This window comes from Papaver somniferum, chromosome 1 (genome assembly GCF_003573695.1).
Source record: "Papaver somniferum cultivar HN1 chromosome 1, ASM357369v1, whole genome shotgun sequence".
In the NCBI taxonomy this organism is placed as follows: Eukaryota; Viridiplantae; Streptophyta; class Magnoliopsida; order Ranunculales; family Papaveraceae; genus Papaver; species Papaver somniferum.
The window spans coordinates 13,386,790-13,408,862 of record NC_039358.1 but is presented as its reverse complement, the minus strand read 5'-3'; positions in this window follow the sequence as shown (position 1 = coordinate 13,408,862).

Genomic DNA, 22,073 nt, shown 5'->3' with positions numbered 1-22,073 from the left:
CTATTAGTACCGTTGGTGGGAAACTAGATAATTGCAGTTTATTATTAGTTTTCAATTGATTTGATTGACTAATGGTTGTTGAACTTTGATTGCACCTAGTTTGTTTATGCTTGAGAATCTTCTCTTTTGATATAAGATTCACTCAAACTAGAGCAAAGTTTCGACGGGGATCTTTAGACTATTTGTAGATTTAAATACGTCTTGTGATAATCCATTATTAACAGACTCCGTTTTGTGCGTAATTGATCACAAGAGATTTAAGTTGATCGTGTGCAGGTGTTTATTTAAGATCTAAGAAGATTTGAAGACAAAGAATACTTTGAAGATTTATGATTTGAGATCATAATATTTGGTGCGCACAATACTTGTTTCGGTTAAAGAGGATCCAACTATAATCAGTTTATCCTTGTGGTAGATTGGATTGATTAGTTGAGTAGGTCGTCATCAACACAATTCTTTGTGATTCAAAGTATTGATTGCAAAATCTAGACAATTGCTTTGCTAGTTGTTATTTGATAGATCTAAGGACCTGACAAAGGAGTTTATTGGGATAAATGGAAGAGCCTTTTGCCGAACTCACATCACTTGGTTGAAAGAGTTTTTACCAAACAGATTTGTTGTTCCTTTACTATTTGGAATATGAACCAAAGGAATTGTTCCAAGTACGTGACTTATTACAAGTTGGAGGTGTGGGAATACAGACGGAACTAGGTGAACTATAGGTTTAGTTGCTTGGTATCAACTATACGAAGTTGGTCTGATTTTGTTGCGGCTTAATCCTGAGAGTATTCAATTCTGGACAAGGTCTAGGGGTTTTTCTGTATTTGCGGTTTCCTCGTTAACAAAATCTTGTTGTGTCTTTTACTTTTCTATTTCCGCAATTATAATTGTTTTTACTATAATTAGAAGTCAAATACATGAACATTAATTCCTATTTACTTGATAGAAATCCTATTATGTTTGGTTAAGTACGAACCTTTATCAAGTAAACATACTTTGTTGTTGTATTGTCTCAATCTCGTATCCATAGATGATCACAGGAAGTGTGAACCGGTTAATTGTATTGTCTCGACTCAGTCCATAGACAATCACTTTCGGACAAAGGACTTGTAGGTGGAAAAGTTTTAGATTGAGGTATATTTGGGTACCCTCGTCTTTTCACAATCTTGGCTATGTGTTAAATGCATGCATACGTATGCTTGGATAAAACCTTACAAGAATCATCTTCCTGCTGAAGTCATTGTTGGTCCATATAATGGTTTGGGTGCTGACTTTTTGATACATTACATGGAAAAACCACCAGCCTTCTACAACTTCAGATGATGTTCCAATTAATGATGTTGTGGAATCTGATGGCTTCACTATTGATATGCTTAATATGGTCTTCCAAAAACATATCACAACCACTGTGAGTATACCACCCCAATGTCGTTTACACTTTTCTAGATCCCTTAAGCATGCTCTGGAAAATATGATATCAAATCTTAGCAATTTGGATGCATGGATAAAACTTCTTCTGCTTCCTACATGTACCCTAAACCTCTATGTACCTAAGTGTTCTATGGAGGAGCGTTCTGGAATGAGGTTTGTTAGAGCATAGATCCTTTGAACCCACCAAGCGTTGGTATGTAAAGTTTGGTTGCCATATTTTAGTGAACCAAAACTCATTTAAAGAGTCGTTTGATTATATACTAGAGTCAACTTCGTATAGGTTAGCTTGAAAATATTAGGATATGAGAGATTACAAGTATTATGTGAAGACTTGAAGAATGTGAAGAAGTACGGAGCTACCACGACGACATCATCCTTCCACTTGAGGTTAGTAATATTTCACTTGAACTGTTTCATTCCCTAACATATGTTTCAAGTCGTGCATATTTAAAACATAACTGTGAAGCTATGAATGATTATACTCTAGTTAGACGTAGTATTAAGGAATACAATACGAAGTATAACGCTTGTATTTTGAACTTCGTATATAAGACATCGACATAATCGTTTGAACTCTATTGTGATTATGTATGGGTATGAGGTGAAGATTTCATCCTAGGAAACAATATTTTACATTCGTTTAAAGGAAGTAAATTAATGAACTTGTTTTGTGAATCAAAAGGGAAATCGCTAGGTTTATTGGTATTTGTTATTCATTGCAAATCTTTTGAATTACCAATATGTTTGATTAGTATAACCGCTCATGACTTGCTTATGTTCTTGGTAAAACTATTCACAAGGCTTGAATTTTTTATTGGTATGACTTTTATTAGTGAAACCGATCTTAAGTAATCACCTGAGATGGTATGATCGATTTGTTGTAATTGGTATGACCAACTCTAGTCAAAGGGGAACCGATCCTAGTAAGAGGTGCAGCCGATCACAAAAGGAGAATCGATCCTTGTAAGAGGTGCAACACGTTTCTAGTTATTGGTACTCGATCCTATGAACATGTGCAACACGTTTTTTAGTTATAGGAACCGATCCTATGGACATGTGAAACAAATACAAGTTAGCTACCATATATATGTGGGAACCGATCCTAGTATCTAGTCAACCAAGTTTGGTAACTAGCGTGACTAATTCTAGTACCCACATGGAGGTAGAACCGAAACTTGTTTTGGTAGAACCGTAAAACCCATTTTTAGTAATTTGATAAGATATTCAATCACATAGTTCGTGGAAGTCAGATGAACCAATTCTAAACTTGTTTGACTAGATCCTATGGACATGTGCAACAAATACAAGTTAGATACCATATATATGTGGGAATCTATCCTAGTACTTAGTCAACCGAATTTTTGGAAAGCTAGTGTGACTAAATCCAGTACTCACATGGAGGTAGAACCGAATTTTTTTTTTGGCAGAACCGCGAAACCCATAATTGGTGATTGAGTGTTCTTAATCAATCACATAGTTCTTGAAAGTTAGATGAACCAATTCTGAACTTGTTTGGAAGTGTGGCAAAGCGATCCCAAGATAGTAAATATGAAAGATGATTTACTAAGTTAAGATGTCGATATACTTTGAACATGTGCAGTAACGCTTATCTTTTATTGTTCAAAGATATTCCTTAATAACTAAAGGAAAATCCAGGATCGAAAAATAATTGGGAATCTTTTAATTAAGGTTTTTAATTTTATTTTTGGAAAATGAAAATTAGTAATGTGCATTTACTAGTTGGAGATTTTCTAAGAGATTTTCGGTCAATGTTTGGACAAAGCATCTCCAGGAATTATAGAAACCGAATTTGGAATATATTGCATATATTGAGAATATTTTCGGTTTTGAAAATTCCTTGGTGTCCAAACTTCCTTGGTCTATAAATATCAAAGTTTTCATTTCTAGCAAACTAATCCTCAGAGCCAGCAAAACTACCTAGTTGTGTTGTTACTGGTGGAGCCGCCTATTCGGAGAGGAAAGTATCCTTATTAGGTGAAATCTCTTATGGCCGCTCAGTTTAAAGACTTCTTTGGGATTGAGAATCTTTATTAGTACCGTTGGTGGGAAGCTAGATAATTGCGGTTTATTATTAGTTTTCAATTGATTTGATTGACTAACGGTTGTTGAACTTTGATTGCACCTAGTTTGTTAACAGACTCCGTTCTATGAGTGATTATCACAAGAGATTCAAGTTGATTGTGTGCAAGTGTTTATTGATTATCTAAGAAGATTTAAAGACGAAGAAGATTTATGATTTGGGTTCATAATCTTTGGTGTGCACAATTCTTGTTTCGGCTGAAAAGGATCCAACCATATCAGTTTATCTTTGTGATATATTTGATTGATTACTTGAGTAAATCGGCATCAATACAATTCTTTTTGATTCAAAGTATTGATTGCAAAATCTTAACATTTACTTTGCTAGTTGTTGATAGGATAGATCTAAGGACATGACAAATGAGTTTATTGGGATAAACGGAAGAGCCTTTTGTCGAACTCATATCACTTGATTGAAAAGAGTTGTTACCGAATAGATTTGTTGTTCCTTTACTGTTTGGAATATGAACCAAAGGAATTTTTCCAAGTGCGTGACTTATTAACAAGTTGGAGGCGTAGGGATAAAGACGGAACTAGGTGAACTGTAAGTTTAGTTGTTTGGTCTCAATTATACGAAGTTGGTTTAGATTTTGTATAACGGCTTAATCCTGAGAGTATTAAATTCTAGACAAGGTCCCGTTTTTTTTTTTGCATTTGTGGTTTCCTCGTTAACAAAATCTTGTTGTGCCATTTACTTTTAATTTCCGCATTATAATTGTTTTATTATAATTAAAGTAAATTGCACTTTGTACGTTAACATGACACTTAATATTGATTCCATTGGTTTCGGTCATTACCGTACCTTTTATCAAGTGGTCACTTTGTTGTCACATTGTCTCGATTTCATATCCATAAACAATCACACAAAGTGTATTGGTTTTCTCTACTTGCCTTTGATATTTAATTCACGAGATAGGCCAGTTCGGACTAATCCTATATCAAGTGGACACTGTATTGAAATATTCCTTGAGTGATTGTTTCTCCAAGAGGTTTATACACAGTGGGTCCTGTATAGGTTATGATCAAAATAAAAGATTGAGGTATATTTGGGTACCCTCGTCTTTTCAAAATGGAAACTGAAGACAACTGCAATTAATCAGGCATTGAACAAATAGTGCGAGCCTAATGGTTGTGTCTCTTTGATTGAGAAAGTGCTGGAACTTACACAACAAAACAACAATCATAGACAATATAGCACGATAAAGAAGAAGAAAGTCACAGCCAACATTGCAGCCTGTAGGAAGAAACTTAGTTATGACCACTACAATGTTGCCATTAGGATCCTTCTTACAATGGCATTGCTCCCCACAACCCAAATACTATATACCAACTTCAGCAAAAACACCCATATGGCTCAGCACTACACACACCTGTTGAATCCATCTCTTCCCCTTCTTTATATGTGGATGCAAAGGCTGTTCTAACTGCGTCGAAAAGCTTTCCCAAAGGCATGTCATGCGGTAGAGATGGACTTAGAGCTCAACACCTTCTCGACACATTGAGTGGAAATATCGTTGTTGTTGCAGATGATTTGCTTCAGTAAATAGCATGCGTATTCAACATATGGATGTCTAGTGCATTCCCTCCCATTCTTGGTGAGTATATCTCCAGCGCACATCTAACTCCTCTGCTCAAACTAGATGACTGTTTAAGGCCTATAGCGGTAGGTACAATCCGGAGGCGTCTTTGTTCTAATACTGTTGCCATGTCAGTCTGCAAGGACATGGTACCTTACCTTGGTACACATCAATTTGGAGTAGGGGTTCCTTGTGGAGGTGAAGCCATCCTACATGCTGCTAATCGACTGCTTGAGTTAAAAGGTAATTGTAACACTCTTACCATGATGCTGGTTGATTTTTCCAATGCTTTTAACTTGGTAGATAGGTCCACTTTGATCCATGAGGTTCGTACACACTTCCCAAGCATCGCCAAATGGGTCAAATTTCGCTACCCTAATCCTGCTTGCATATATTACAATGATGTTGTCATATCTTTTGCTAAAGGGGTTCAACAGGGTGATCCATTAGGTCCCCTTTTATTTGCTCTTGCTCTACACCCACTTGTCCTGCAGATTGCCTCATAATGTAACCTTGATCTAAACTATTGGTATCTAGATGATGGTACAATTGCTGGTGACACTTTATAAGTCGCAAAAGCTTTGGACATTATTGAAAAAGAAGGACTTAAAAGGGGTTTACACCTAAAGATCAGCACGACCGAAATCTTCTGGCCTATCATTGACACTAGAAGCAACACAGTAGGTGTGTTTCCTATGAACATCATCAAACCTACATCAGAGGTTAAATTGCTGGGAGGTCTTGTCAGCCTAGACAATGAGTACAACAGTAACATGGTGCTTAACAGAGTCAAAAAAACCATTGCATTGATGCAGCAGATACAGAAATTACACGACCCTCAATGTAAAATTCTCTTACTTCGCAATTGTGTCGGTGTCCAAAAGCTCTACTTCACACTCAGGACAACCATCCCTCATGCCTCACATGCTACTACTGTACACTTTGATAAACATTTACTCGATTATCTGAGACAGATCATTGCCGGAGATGGAGCAGGGTTTGGTCCGGTGCAGCAGCGGCTTGCCACTCTGCCCATTAAAGATGGTGGACTAGGTGTAGTTACAATGGTTGAAACCAACACTATTGTTACCTAGCTTCCTTTGCTCAAACCAAGCACTTACAGAACACAATGTTTCAACTTCCCCCTTTAGACGTTTCGAGCCGCAGTTTTGACCATGCACTGCAAGCATTCGCACAAGCATGTGGTTTATCGCAGTACGAGTTCAACATCAACGACACTGCCCCCCATTTCATGAAGTCATTGGCAGTAATTTACTTTGGTGTTGTCAAGGATTCTATACCCTCAAGATTCACCGTGAATGAACGCGAGTCATTCATCTGGCAGTGTAATAGGAATGTACACGCTATGGAATTCTTGAAGGCTATCCCAATCGATGGTCTCAATCAAGCGGTTGGCCCAGATCAGTTTCGTGTTGTTCTCCAATATTGCCTGGCCATGCATATGTTTACTGCTATTACCGCATGTTCGAGCTGCATCAAACCAATGGACATTTATGGAGATCATGTTGTGCATTGTGCTAAAGATGTGGGCCTTAAATTCAGAGATGATATGGTTAGAGACGGTTTCCACGTTATGTGTTTGAAGGCCGGTGTTGCTGCACGAAAAGAGGTTTCGCTGGATTTCTTATCTAACAATGCAAATAACCTTAAACATGCTGATATTTAGTGTATAACTGGGGAAAATGGGAAAACTGTCTGTTTCGATGTCACTGATGTTTCTCCATTCACAAGCGCTAGAACTCTCTCTTTCACACCTGGACAAGTTATCACTGCTGCAGTTATACGTAAAAAACACAAATATTTAGACATGCGTATCTCCAACGTTACGGTCTTGGTGTTTTGGCTTTCACCACTTTTGGAGTATTGAGTGAAGATTTTATTGTTTTTTTGACAAGGTTGAGTGAATACACGTTTTTGTGTTTGAATTTTCCTCAATGTCTGTATTGTTGGAGCTCGATTTTTGTAATAATATTGTGTTTTTTATGTATTTTTGGAAAATAAACATTTTTGGAAAATTCGGCTCGAAAAATTACCCGGGACACCCTGAAGGACATTTGCTATACGGACCCCAGTTTTGCCTAAGGGGGCATCTTAGTTGGACATCTGCTATTCGCACCCCACAAACGGATAAGGGGCATCCCTCCTTCTTTGTTTGAAAATTCATTTTGGGGGGGAAATATTCAGCTGAATGTTTGCGAGCTTTTCTTCTGTACGAGATTTATTAAAATATTTTAGTTGGATTTGGTTGAGATGACCCTGTTTTATCAAAACAGGGAAGGTTTACGAGTTAAATATGGAAGGAAGATAAGATTTCACGTAATATTCATAAACAGGGGAGCACGTTAATGAATGGAGATATTCACGGGATTTGCATGAGTTGGAGAGAGTTTGAGCATGCTAAGAAGACTCTAACAACCATTTGGAAGGTGAAGGGGATAAATAAGGAGATTTCATCAGCTGTAAAACGCGTGCATGAGAAGTAAAGGGAAGAATATATTCTCGTGTCTAGAAGAGTTATGGAGGATCATATGGAGTGAATGAGCGAGATTTTTTCGGTGTTGTTGGATATAAATAGGTTGCTCTGGTTGCTAAGAACGTTTACCGGGAGTTAGGGAGAGTTTAGAACATTACAGAGCGAGAAAATCAGAGTTGCAGGAAGAATATTTTCGCTGCTTCTATGAAGAACACGAAGAACATAAGACGACGTAGAATTGTCATTTACCAACAGTGATAGCGGCACAGTGCCATGAGGGTCGTATTACAGTAACTGTGACAGTTGCCATTTAGCGTTCTCTGTAACAGTTCGGTTTGTAACAAACATAATTGTTACAAACCCGTTTTTAATCATTTTTTCCCATTTTTCATCATTTATAAACACTTTCATAATTGAAATCAACTTTTGAGCGTGTTTCCATGATGATGAGCTAATTCTCGCGTAACCAAGGCAACGAGGGAAACTATTTATGAATGAATGATTGGTAACTATTTTATTTTCTCTAATTTATATTTTATAATTCACTCAATCACTGCTTTTGTAGAGTTTTAAATTGTTTGCATAAGTTTCTTAATTAGTTGTGATTCAATTAGATAGGTTATACTTTGTTTAGTCAATTGATAATCTATGCTTAGGGAATACAATTAATATTTTCGAATATGCCTGATTGTTTGTGAATTAAGAAATAAGGGACTTAAAAGATAATTAAAGTTTTGGAATTTTTACCATCATTCATTCATGTGTAATAGAGGAATCTAGTGTCTTGGTTATTTTCAATACCTTGAAATCAAATTTGGAATTAAGTTTTTTTGTTTTTAGTTTTATTAAGTCTAAAATCGATTGCTTTCACAAGTCTCAACGAACCTATTACTACAACAAAGTTGAAAATACACCAATTTTTGCTGCCGCCGACGCGGACTTGTTTTTAAGTTAAAGTTTTTAGATTTATTTTTTAGATTTTTATTTTTATTATTTTCTCTTTGTTCTATTTTACGTTTCTTTGGGTATTTTTCTTTGTGCTACAGGTTTGGAGTTTGGATCGAAAAGGGATTGAGCCAAAGACTTTGATGACTAAAAGACTTGGAGTCAAATGTAAAATCTAAAAGAAAAGGAAAAAAGACAAAGAAATTTTTTATTTTTTCTAGATTTTATTAGATTTTCTTTTTAGAAATTGTATTAGGATATCTTTTATTTTTGTAATTTTTTTTTCTTTTGGACTTTGGACTGGGACAGTATTTTTTATTTTTAAACCCTAAGGAAGGGTAAAATTAAATATAAACTATTTTCAGAGAAGGATGGAATTTACGATATTGCCTCGGCCCCTCGGGTTCGTACATGACATATGAGTCGTGGCCCGAGTCGACTACAACGTTTTATCCCCCGTCTGGAACGAGAGGTAAGTTTGTCTAAGCCACGCGAATCCCTTGTCAGCGGGTTTACTGTCTTCCTTCATTTGCATATATGTCAAGGAACTGAAAATGGTTTAATTTTCTAGTAAAGGGCAAGGCCTGGCCATACAAGATGAGGATTCAAATTTCATCACCGTTATCTTCTTGCTCGCCTTAGGAAAAGGATACCAAAGGCGAACCCATGCTTAAAATATTGACTAGAAGGAGACCTATAGGGTAACGAGCTTAATAGGAAAGTCGTTCGAAAAATGTTGGTTGCTCTTTTAAGCATACTTTGAAGTTCATTATGGTTAATATAAGTTGATCGTGCCGCCTTGTAACGCAAGTGAATGTTTTGCCAGTGATGCCTGGGTGTCAAAGCTCCATTGAGCTTCCCTTATCTCTACTAAACTTACTTTAACTCAGATTGATTCCAGAGAGGTTTGCTTAAATTATAACGAATTGCCTTTCGAAAGAGCAGAAGTTGGTCTAGAAACAATCTATGTGGAGCCATCATGCTTGTTGTTTGGTAGAAATCTTTAGGTTTGCTTCGGTGGAGTCAGCCTGATGTGTGTTTGCTTAGAACCTCCCTTCCTTAGGATTTTAATTTTTAATTTTTTGTTAGTGTATGCCAAAATCGCTGGAGTACATTAGTGAGCGTGCTTGGAAAAGAGATACTTTTGGCCGTTTGATTAGTGACGAGCCTAGAAGTTATTCTTTTGTAAACGGGGAGCTTGAAGACTCTTCTTTGGAGAGCCCTTTTTTTGGAAACTTCAGTTTTGAGAATTTAAGTCTTAGTGAGGAATTCACCCCTAGGATTTTTACTGTGCCAACAATGACAACTTTGAAGGAGTACATGTACCCAAACCAACCGACCATCGTGCATTAAGTTTCCAGCCTCTACGGATAATTATGAGTTAAAACCTGGTATTCTTCAGATGATCCCTATATTCTTAGGAAAAGATGATGAAAACCCTTACTTTCACGTTAGGGACTTTGAAGAAATTTGTGGAACAATTAATATTAAAGACCTTAGTGATGAAGTCTTGAAACTTAGAATGTTCCCCTTTTCCTTTAGAGATAAAGCCAAGACCTGGCTGAACAACCTACCATCTGAATTCATAGAAACATGGCAGGAACTTATTGTTGCATTCTATTTGAAATTCTACCCTAAGCATAAAACTGCAACTGTTATGCAGAAAATTAATGCTAGTGTTCAACAAGAGGGAGCTTCTCTTTATAGGTTTTTAGAGAGATTCAATGATATCCTATCCCAATGTCCTCACCATGGGTTTGAGAAAATGAAACTAGTAGATATTCTTTATGATGGTTTAGAGTATTTGACCAAAGCCATGGTCGAGTCTTTGTGCGTTGGTGAGTTCACTAGTAAAAATGCTGACGAAGCATTTTGCTTCTTAGAAGTTGTCGCTGAAAAATCCCAACAGTGGGAGTCTTGTGTTGAACCCCCTAAAAGACTCTTGGTCAGTAGAAGTAGAACCAATGTGGTGGATACAAGCTTTGGGTCAGATGCTAAGTTTACTACTTTGTCTAGAAGGTTAGAATCTTTGGAATTGAATTAGTCTAAACATATGTCTTTTGTTGAACCTGATGATATGATTAAAGCCTCTCAAGTCTCTAGTTGTGCAGTAGACCCCAATAACTCGTTTTGGGAAGGTCAGTTTAGTGAAGAGCAAGCCCATGCTGTCTATAACAATGCTAGGTTTGAAAACTGTCATAAGTTTGACCCATACTCAGAAACCTACAACCCTGGTTGGAGAAACCATCCTAATTTTTCTTGGTTTAAGTGCCAGAATCAAGGTCATTCTAGTAATTCTCAGCCTCCCCAGGTTTTGGTTATACCAAGAACTCTTCAGGTCAAGCCCAGTTTCAGAACCCTTCTGAGAATAGAATGACTAGATTAGAGGAATCTCTTAGCATATTAAGAAAGATCCATGATATGTTAGCACAGAGCCAGGAAATGTTAGTAAAGAGCCATGTTAGTTTTCAAGAAGAAACCAAGCAGAATTTTCAAAAAATTCCAAGACTCTTGCTAAGTTAGAACTTCAAGTAGGTCAAATAGCTAAGAATCTAAGTGAGAAAGATAACGGAAGGTTCCCTAGTCATACTGATCCTAATCCCAAAGGAGAGAAATCGTACAATGTGAATTCTGTTACAACCCTTAGGAGTGGAAAGAACGTTGACAATAAGGTTGCCATGCCTGACAGTGAACATGATGTAGTTCACCCTTCTGAGACAAAAAATGAAGAGACTGATAGAGTCTCTAAAGAGACCAATAAGGATCCTAATGAGTCCGGCTTTGTTCCCAGAGCCACATTCCCCCCGCTGCTAGTTTCAACTAAGAGGGAGTCCAACTTTAATGATATTTTGGAGGTTTTTAAGAAGGTAACTATCAAACTTCCATTATTAGATGCAACTAAGAAGATTCCTTCTTATGCCAAGTTTCTTAAGGATTTGTGTACGCGAAAGCGAAAACTTAGTGTACAGAAGAAGGCATTTCTAGCTAGTCACATGAGTTCTATTATTCAGAATACCACTACTATTAAGTATAAAGACCCAGGGTCCCCTACCATTTCTTGTATAATAGGTAAATGTCGTGTTGAGAAAGCGTTGCTTTACTTAGGAGCCAGTGTGAACCTACTACCGTACCATGTGTATCTTAAGCTAGGATTTGGTGAGATGAAACCTACCCAGATGACACTTTAGTTAGCTAATAGGTCCGTTAAAATTACTCGTGGTGTGATTGAGGATGTTCTTATTGAGGTCGACAAGTTTATTTATCCAGTGGATTTTGTTATCCTAGATAATCAACCTATCCCTGACCCAGAGAACCAAAATACCAGTTATTTTAGGTCGCCCGTTTTTAGCTACATCCAATGCGATCATCAACTGTCCAAATGGTATTATGAATTTGTATTTTGGTAACATCACCATCGAGTTGAACATTTTTAATATTAGTAAGCTACCCTCCGAACTAGATGACTCGAGCATACAAGAGGTAAACATGATAGGAATATTAGTCGATGAGTCATTACCAAATACTTTGTTAGAAGATCCATTAGAGAAATGCCTAGCTCACTTTGGGATTGATTTTGATGATGATAATGTGATTATTGAGGTGAATACTTTGTTAGATTCAACCCCTTTGATAGGCACTAGTAATGGATGGGAACCTAAGTTCGAACAACTACCAGTTTCTAAGTCTACCCTAGTTCCTTCGATAGAAGAGCCTCCTAAGTTTGACCTTAAACAACTACCAGATACCATGAAATATGTGTTTTTAGGCCCATCTAAAACTTCACCTGTGATTATAGTATCCGACTTGGATAGTGATCAGGAAAGTGGGCTAGTGACTGTCCTTCAGAACAATAAGGAAGCTTTAGGATGGACCATTGCAGACATTAAGGGTATAAGTCCTACTGTTTGTATGCATCAGATTTATTTAGATGAAGATACCAAACCTTTTAGAAAGATGCAACGCCGACTAAACCCTAATATGAAAGAAGTAGTTCGAACAGAGGTCCTTAAGTTGTTAGATGCAGGCATTATCTACCCTATTTCAGACAGTAAGTGGGTCAGCCCCGTTCAGGTTGTCCCCAAGAAATCCGGTATTACTGTATTCCAGAATGAGATCAATGAGTTAATCCCAACCGAGTGACCACGGGTTAGCGTATTTGTATTGACTATAAGAAATTGAAGGACCACTTTCCCCTTCTTTTCATCCACCAGAAGCTAGAGCGATTATCAAGTCATAGTCAATATTTCTTTTTAGATGGATACTCTGGCTATAATCAGATCGTTATTGCCCCAGAAGACCAGGAGAAAACTACTTTTACCTGTCCCTTTGGTACCTTTGTATATAGACGCATGGCTTTCGGACTATGTAATGCCCTTGCGACTTTTCAACGTTGTATGATGAGCATATTTTTTGACATGGTAGAACGGTTCTTAGAGGTCTTTCTGGATGATTTTTCAGTATTTGGTTCGTCTTTCGATGGGTGCTTGTGTCATTTGTCATTAGTGCTGACTAGGTGTAAGGAAAAGAACTTAGTACTTAATGATGAACATATTTTTTTGTCTAAGTTATCCTCAATTATCTACATTGTTAGTGCTCGATTTTATACTTATTTGGTTATTTTATGTCTTTGTAGGTACTTTTAGAGAAATAAGCTCTTGCGGCGAAATTGGCTCGAAAAGTGGTGTTTTACACCCCATGATGAAATACTAAAGGCACCCCAGAAATGCGCCAGAGGAACCCAGAAAAAAATGTTGAAAACACCCCTGAAAAATTACTAAATGCACCCCAAAAAATACTGAAGGAACCCAAGGACAAGCGCTATTCGCACCCCTGGTTGGATAGGGGCAACCCCTTTTCTTCTCCAAAATTCAAATTTCAAACTGGCGGGAAAAATATGGCAGCTTATAAACAATTTTAGGGTTAGATTTTGTGCGTGATTCAGAGAGATTCAATGGATGATATTGTTTGAGCATAACATGCTTGGTTCGGGGCTTTGGATCAACTGAAATTGGCTTTATAATCTACTTGGACAAAACAGGGTAAAACACATTCCCGAGAGATATTTTTTAGAGTTCTACATTATATTTGGGAATTTAGCGTGTGGATAGACATCGTATTACTCTATAAAACCGTGTACCCGACATGTTTCATTGGAGTGGAAGTCTGCAGACGCGTCAAAAAGCTAAAAAAGGAAAATTTTCCCGTGAATGGAAATAGAAAATAATCGGAATTAATGGGGGATATTTTGAGTTATGAAGGATTATTCTTAGTGCTGGAGGCTATATAAATGGTTTAGGGTGGTTAGACTCGGGGGTTGAGAGTTTGGAGAGTTTTGGGAGAAGTTAGGAGCATCAAAGAATCGAGAAAGTCGAGTTGCGGAGAATATTTTTCTGTTGTTGTGGAAGACGAAGAACAAACACCGTCGTTCTTCAACAGTGTCAACGACAGTGCACGCAGGGTCGTATTGCTACAATTACAGTGACGCATATTTGTTATCGTTCTTTTTAACAGTGTTTTGCAACATCATAAACGTTGCAAACACCCGATTTTCATCATTTTTTCTCCTTTTCATCAATTGTAAAACACTTGTTAGCATAAATGAATTCTTTTGAGAGGTTTTCCAACATGAGGAGATAAACCCAATCCTTGGGGGTTTGGAGGAAGCCATTGTTTCGGTAGAGGTGATACATTTCTATTTTAAATTAATTATTACAATTTTATTATGATTTTTGCATCAAACTAAGAATGGGTTATATGATTTTGATTAGTTAGATGCATTTTCTTTTAATAAAATATGCTTGCTTTAGGGTTTTGATATTCTATGCTTGTATTAACATCTATTCTTTTGAAAATCTACATGTCTAGCAAAACTATTAGAATCAATTTAAATGTTGAAGTTGCATAATTATTGTTTTATTATATCACTAATATCGATCAATGGTGAAATCCTAGCCCCAGTCTCTCCATGATTTTTACAACACCTTTTTAATTGAGTTTGTTATTTTTATTTATAAAAATTAAGTCTAAAAAATTCTGCTTTCACAAGTCTTGTACGAACCATTCTACAACACCTTAAAAATTTCACCACTTAATTGGGAGAAATGTCATTTCATGGTTCGTTCAGGAATTGTTTAGGGCATATCGTATCTTATAAGGGTATAGAGGTAGATAAAGCCAAAGTTGACCTTATTAAAACTTTACAGGTCCCAAAAACCGTAAGAGATATTAGGTCATTCTTAGGGCATGCAGGTTTTTATCGTCGATTCATTAAGATTTTAGCTTGATTTCTAGACCTCTTTGCAATTTTCTAGCAGAAGATGTTAGATTTATCTTTGATGATGCTTGTTTAGAGGCTTTTGAGAAGCTTAAGACTTTACTCACTACTTCCCTCGTCGTCCAGGCACCCAACTGGAACCTGCCCTTTGAGATCACGTGTGATGCTTCATATTATGCTATTGGTGTTGTGCTAGGTCAGCGAGAAACAAATTACTCTATTTGATTTACTATGCTAGCAAAACTTTGAATGAGTCCCAGTTGAACTATATCACTACATAGCAGGAACTATTATCCATTGCGTTCGCCTTAGACACGTTCAGACCCTATCTCTTAGGTTCTAAGGTCATAATCTTTACCGATCATGCTGCTTTAAATTATCTTCTTTCCAAGAAGGACACTAAACCTATATTGATTAGATGGATCCTTTTGTTACAGGAATTTTCCTTAGACATTAGAGACAAAAAAGGTGCAGAAAATGTAGTAGAAGACCACTTGTCTAGGCTTGTTGCGGATACCCTTGATGATTCTCCTCATGTTAGGGACAATTTTCTTGATGAACAACTGTTCTTTGTTACCATATCACCTTGGTATGCGAATATAGTGAACTATCTTATTACTGGTCGAATACCCCAACATTGAGGTAAAAAAGATCGTTCTAGGTTTTTAGTCGAGGTTAAGCACTTATTTTGGTATGATCCTTATTTGTTTAAGTATTGTCCAGACCAATTTATTAGGAGGTGTATACCTGAGAGTGACTAGTCCAGTATTATCTCCTTTTGTCATGATCATGCTTGTGGGGGTCACTTTAGTGCTAAGAAGACTACTGCTAAGATATTGCAGTGTGGATTCTATTGGCCCTCATTGTTTAAAGATTCCCGCAGTTATTGTGTTACTTGTGAGCGTTGCCAGAAATTAGGAACCATTTCTCGTAGGAACATGATGCCCTTGAATCCTATTTTAGTTGTTGAGTTCTTTGATGTGTGGGGTATTGACTTTATGGGTCCGTTTCCTAATTCTTTAGGGAATCTATATATCCTTGTTATTGTAGACTATGTCTCTAAGTGGATTAAGGCGGTTGCGTGTAAAACCAATGACCATAGGGTTGTGATTGAGTTTTTGAAAGATAATATACTTAGACGTTTTGATACACCGCGAGCTATAATTAGCGATTGAGGGTCGTACTTTTCTAATGGACCTTTTAGGCTTTTAATGAAGAAATATGGTATTACACATACGGTAGCTACCCCGTATCATCCACGGACTAGTGGTCAAGCTGAGGTTTCCAATAGAGAGATAAAACATATATTAGAGAAAACAGTTAATCCTAATCGGAAAGACTGGTCGTTGAGGCTTACTAATGCCTTATGGGCATACCATATTGCGTTTAAGACCCCATTGGAATGTCACCTTAACGACTTGTGTATGGAAAGGCTTGTCACTTACCTTTTGAGTTAGAACATAGAGCATATTGGGATGTTAAGAAACTAAATTTTTCACTTGACAAGGCAGGATCCCATAGTAAACTCCAGCTCAATGAGTTGGAAGAGATTCGTAGAGATACTTACGATAGTGCTAAGGAGTATAAGAACAAAATTAAACTTATACATGATAGAAATATTTTAAGAAAGTCATTTTGATTTTGTTCTTATACTCCTTAGCACTATTGTAAGCATATCCACGAATCTCTTCCAACTCATTGAGCTGGAGTTTCCTATGGGCTCCTGTCTTGTCAAGTGAAAAATTTAGTTGCTTAACAACCCAATATGCTCTATGTTCTAACTTAACAGGTAAGTGAAAGCCTTGCCATATACAAGTCGATAAGGTGACATTCCAATTGGGTTCTTCAATGCATTACGGTAAGCCCATAAGGCATCAGTAAGCCTCGGCGACCAGTCTTTCCGATTAGGATTAAATGTTTTCTCTAATATACGTTTATATCCTTATTGGAAACCTCAACTTGACCACTAGTCTGTGGATGATACGGGTAGCTACCTTGTGTGCAATACCATATTTCTTCATCAAAATCCTAAAAGGTCCATTACAAAAGTGCGACCCTCCATCACTAATTATAACTCGCTTGCATCTCTTCCCTGGGAAGTTACGTTCTCGGTCGACCGGTCCTTTTGTGGTCTGTACTGTTTTTCCTCATGGAGATGTTGAGATCGAGACACCGGATGGTAGTAGTTCTTCTAAGGTTAACGGTCAGAGATTGAAACCCTTTTTAGAACCTTTTCCTACAGGTGATGTTGAGGAGGTCCCTCTGGAGGTCCCTGCTTACCCTTGATTGACCACCGAGGCGATTGTATGTTATATCTTAGTTTTTGATTTCTCTCTTCACCAAGTACTATCTTTCCGAATGCTCTCTTTACTGATTCCTCATATTACTTTACTTTTTGGTATTTCTCTTTCATTAGAAACATTGAGGACAATGTTAGATTTAAGTTTGGGGCGGGGAAGAAACTTTTTGTTAGCTTTTAGGTTCAATAAATAAACTCCAGAGCCTAGAAATTTATGCTTATTAAGGTTGGCACTAACCAATCTAAGTGGATGGAAGCATCTTGGTTGTAGGAGTTGAGGAACCAGTATGAATGGATGGAAACATCTATAGAGTCTATTCATAAAAGCACAGAGCTCAGGTATTAGAAATAACATGGTAGTTTCGCCATATCTCGTTGAGTCCTTTTCACCTTCTGTTTTTATTTTTCTTTTAAGTGATTTGGTGGGGCACACGAATCAAGTTTTTACCACTGCTAGGGTTAAATAAAGTAATTGAGATACTTAAAAAAAAAAAGACCAGACCATCAGACCAACCGGAATAAATTCAATAAAGTCGACTGCTTGTTACCTTGTATATGCCAGTTGTGTTGACCTAGAGTTAGGATTATCGACCGCTGGTCCCCTTGTATATGCCAGTTGTCTTGATATTAGTCAGACTGGTATCTCAGTCCATTAGGATAGGTTCATCTTGGCAGAGGCCTTCAGACAGATATGGGAAACATCGTTTACCTTAAAACCGTCTATGTTTTCTCTATATCCATCTTCTTGATCTTTTCATGTGATTGGTTTGACTCCGGATAATGATGTCCATAGTGTGACTATCTGAGTATATCTCGGTCACTTATATATGAATTTCAGTATGCTTGAGTGCAAACTCGCATACATCAATTGGAATTTTGTATCAGGGTACTTCCTCCTGTAATCAATTAGAGTATGCCGACCAAGGAGATTCTTTAGTGCCTTCCAAGGTTCCTTTTAGACAGTTAGGGTATGGAGTAGTTTTGTGGGTACACCTCTGGTAAACCCTCCTGAGACAACACTCGTCCGCTAGGGCCACCTAGCGGTTTAACGGCTTGATGCACGTGTTAAGTGTAGACAGTGAGTTAGGGTTTTATTTTCTAGATTAGATTTGCTCGAGGACTAGCAAATAATAAGTTTGGGGGTATTTGATACACATTTTTGTGCCTGAATTGTCCTCAATGTCTGTATTGTTGGAACTCGATGTTTGTACTAATATTGTGTTTTTATGTATTTTTGGAAAATAAACATTTTTGGAAAATTCGGCTCGAAAAATTATCCGGGACACCTTGAAGGACATTTTCTATACGGACCCCAGTTTTGGCTAAGGAGGCATCTCAGTTGGACATCTGCTATTCGCACCTCACAGACGGATAAGGGGCATCCCTCCTTCTTTGTTTGAAAATTCATTTTGGCGGGAAAATATTCAGATGAATGTTTGCGAGCTTTTCTTCTGAACGATATTTATTGAAATATTTTCGTTGGATTTGGTTGAGATGACCCTGTTTCACGAGTTAAATATGAAAGGAAGAGAATATTTCACGTAATATTCATAAACAGGGGAGCACGTTAATGGATGGAGATGTTCACAGGATTTGCATGAGTTGGAGAGAGTTTGCGCATGCTAAGAAGACTCTAACCACCATTTGGAAGGTGACGGGGATAAATAAGGAGATTTTATCAGCTGTAAAACGCGTGCAGGAGAAGAAAAATGGAAGATTATATTCCCGTGTCTGGCAGAGTTACGGAGGATTATATGGAGTGAATGATCGAGATTTTTTGGTGTTGTTGGATATAAATAGGTTGCTCTAGTTGCTAAGAACGTTTACAGAGAGTTTGGAACATTACAGAGCGAGAAAATCAGAGTTGCGGGAAGAATATTTTTGCTGCTGCTGTGAAGAACACGAAGAACATAAGATGTCGTAGAACTGTTGTTTACCAACAGTGACAGCGACACAGTGCCACGAGGGTCGTATTGCTACAATAATCGTGACAGCTACCATTTATCGTTCAGTGTAACGGTTCGGTTTGTAACAAATATAATTGTTACAAACCCGGTTTTAATCATTTTCACCCATTTTTTTTATCGTTTGCAAACACTTTGAGCAATGAAATCAACTTTTGAGTGTGTTTCCATGATGATAAGCTAATTCTCGCGTAACCAAGGCAACGAAGGAAGCTATTTATGCATGAATAATTGGTAACTATTTTATTTTCTCTAATTTATATTTTATAGTTCACTCAATCACTACTTTTGCAGAGTTTTAAATTTTGTGCATAAGTTTCTCAATTAGTTGTAATTCAATTAGATAGGTTATACTTTGTTTAGTCAACTGATAATCTGTGCTTAGGGAATACACTTAATATCTGAGAATATGCCTGATTATTTGTGAGTTAAGAAATAAGGGACTTAAAAGATAATTAGAGTTTTGGAATTTTTACCATCATTCATTCATGTGTAATAGTGGAATCTAGTGTCTTGGTTATTTTCAATACCTTGAAATCAAATTTGGAATTAAGTTTTCTTTATTTTTAGTTTTATTAAGTCTAAATTCGATTGCTTTCACAAGTCTCAACGAACCTATTACTACAATAAAATTGAAAACACACCATTGAGTAACTTCCTATCTAGCCACAATGCTAACTATAAAATAGGCAGTCTACTCTTCCATAGGTTAGACGTTATTATTCAAAAAGGTGTCAGTGCCAAGATTATTGCTAGGCTACCTACCAACATTGTGTAGAGACCTTGTTTTTTTGTTTATAATAATAATAAAGTAAATAATAATAAGGAATAATAAGAGTTCGACGCCCAGATTGTTGCTCGGCTACCTACTACTGCTATGTAAAGATATTTTATTTCCATTCATATCTATGTCGGTCTCACCATTATCATTGATTAATGACCTAATTAATCATCTATAGTCCATATTTGGTTCAAACTCTAGCCAACCAACTTGGAAATTGATCCATCGAATCAGTTGGTCCCACAACTACCTAGGGACGATTTCATACCCCCTTGGTCGGTCATTATCTTTCCATAACTAGGTTTTACCACTTAATGCTTAAAAGAAAACTATTTTAATTATAATTAAACACTAATTAATCATTCTTTCACCAACTGCTCTGCAAAGGAGTTAGGTAAGTGATCAACTGAGCACTAACAAATCATATGGTCAGTCCATGACCTCATGTGGTCGGTTCCCCTCTTATTAAGTGGTTGATTTTCAGTTAAGCATCCATTGATCATTCACCGACCAAAATTAGGGCTTTGAACCTAATGCTCCGTCGAGCATAATTCTGAACATTTTCAAACACCATTATTTTTCATATTGATCTAGCAATAAATATTGAGGGAGGATCCATGGATAAGGTCAGAAAAGATTTGCACCAATTTCTCCGCAAAACCCAAACGACGATGAATTTAAGTGTAATATTTGGATGATATGTTCCTCTTATAAGACTCTATATTCCTACAAAAAATGGACACAATACGAGATGTATAAAACGACCATCTACCCATTTGAATATCAGTCGTTCAAATTTAATGGTTGAAATTAAGATTGGTAGATGGTGAAGTTTACTGTCTCGAATTGTGTTTATTTTATTTTTTTGTAGGAAGGTGGAGTCTCATAATAGGAACATATCATCAATATATTACACCTAAATTCATTGTCGTTTGGGTTTTGCGGAGAAAATGGTGCAAATCTTGTTTGACCTTGTCCATCTAAGAATGTCCATGGATCCTACCTCATCAAATATTTACATAATTAATTAATATTCGGTCATATTGATTGTAATTCTTTAATAAAGTGCACTCTTTTTATATTTATTTAATCAATATTTTATTGATTGAACTGTCAATTGCTCGACAAAGCAATATTTATCGTGTTGATTCAACCATCAACATTCGAGAATTTCATACCTGATTAAACTATCAGTATTTATATTGACTCATCGGTCAGTTGGTTCGTTAGTCGACCATTATTTTAATATTATAATTTTTTGTTCGTTATCCAATTGACTCATGACTTATGGATTACAGATAACTTTAATAATCACTCAATGTCTATTTTTCACATGACTTTCTGTCAAATGCTCGACGCATCAATATAATAGTTAATGATGGATTTAGCAATCTCATTAACTTATGATAGTCGATCCAAGTTATTTGACTATCATTATTGATTCAACTAGCATAATGATATGTCACGGACATCAGTGACCTAGTTCAATGTCCATGATCCATAAGGAATGTTGTTATTCTATCAAACAACCATTATGGGAAAAATTGTTATCTACAACTGTAGCTTTACAACTCGTATTTTTAAAGTCGTAAAAGGGGGTATGTTTTACTACTTTTTCCAAACAAAGAGTTGTCAAAGTAAAAAACATCAAATTCTTAGGTGGAAAGAGAACCAAAGAGTAGTGACGAGAATAAAAACCACAACGCTTTGTGTGAAAAGAGTTCCGTATAGGAGTGGCCACCTTTAGACTTTGACAACTGATATCGTAAAGGTAGTGAATATTTGTATAACAACATTCTTAAGGGTTGTTGAAGAAAAAAATATATCTTTTGAAAAAATGATGTTGGAGAGAATCTGAAGAATTAAGTTAATGCAGATCTCACAATCTAAAGAAGATAAACTCATATGGTCTCCTGCAAAAGATGGAGTTTTTTCAGTCTAAATTGCTTATGATAAGATCACAGAGAAAAGAATTCAGCATCAAGTCATTGTTAGTTCTGTTCCCAAAATTGTGTGTAAGTGCTTATGGAAGATGAAATTACCACACAACGTTATTCTTTTTACATGGAAATGCCTCAAGAATGCCATTCCTACTAGAGAAATACTGGCTCAACACAATCATTCTATAGAGCATCATTGCAGTATATGTCAAGCTGAAGAAGAAACTCCTTATCATTTGTTGCTTACTTGCAACCATGCCAAGGCTGT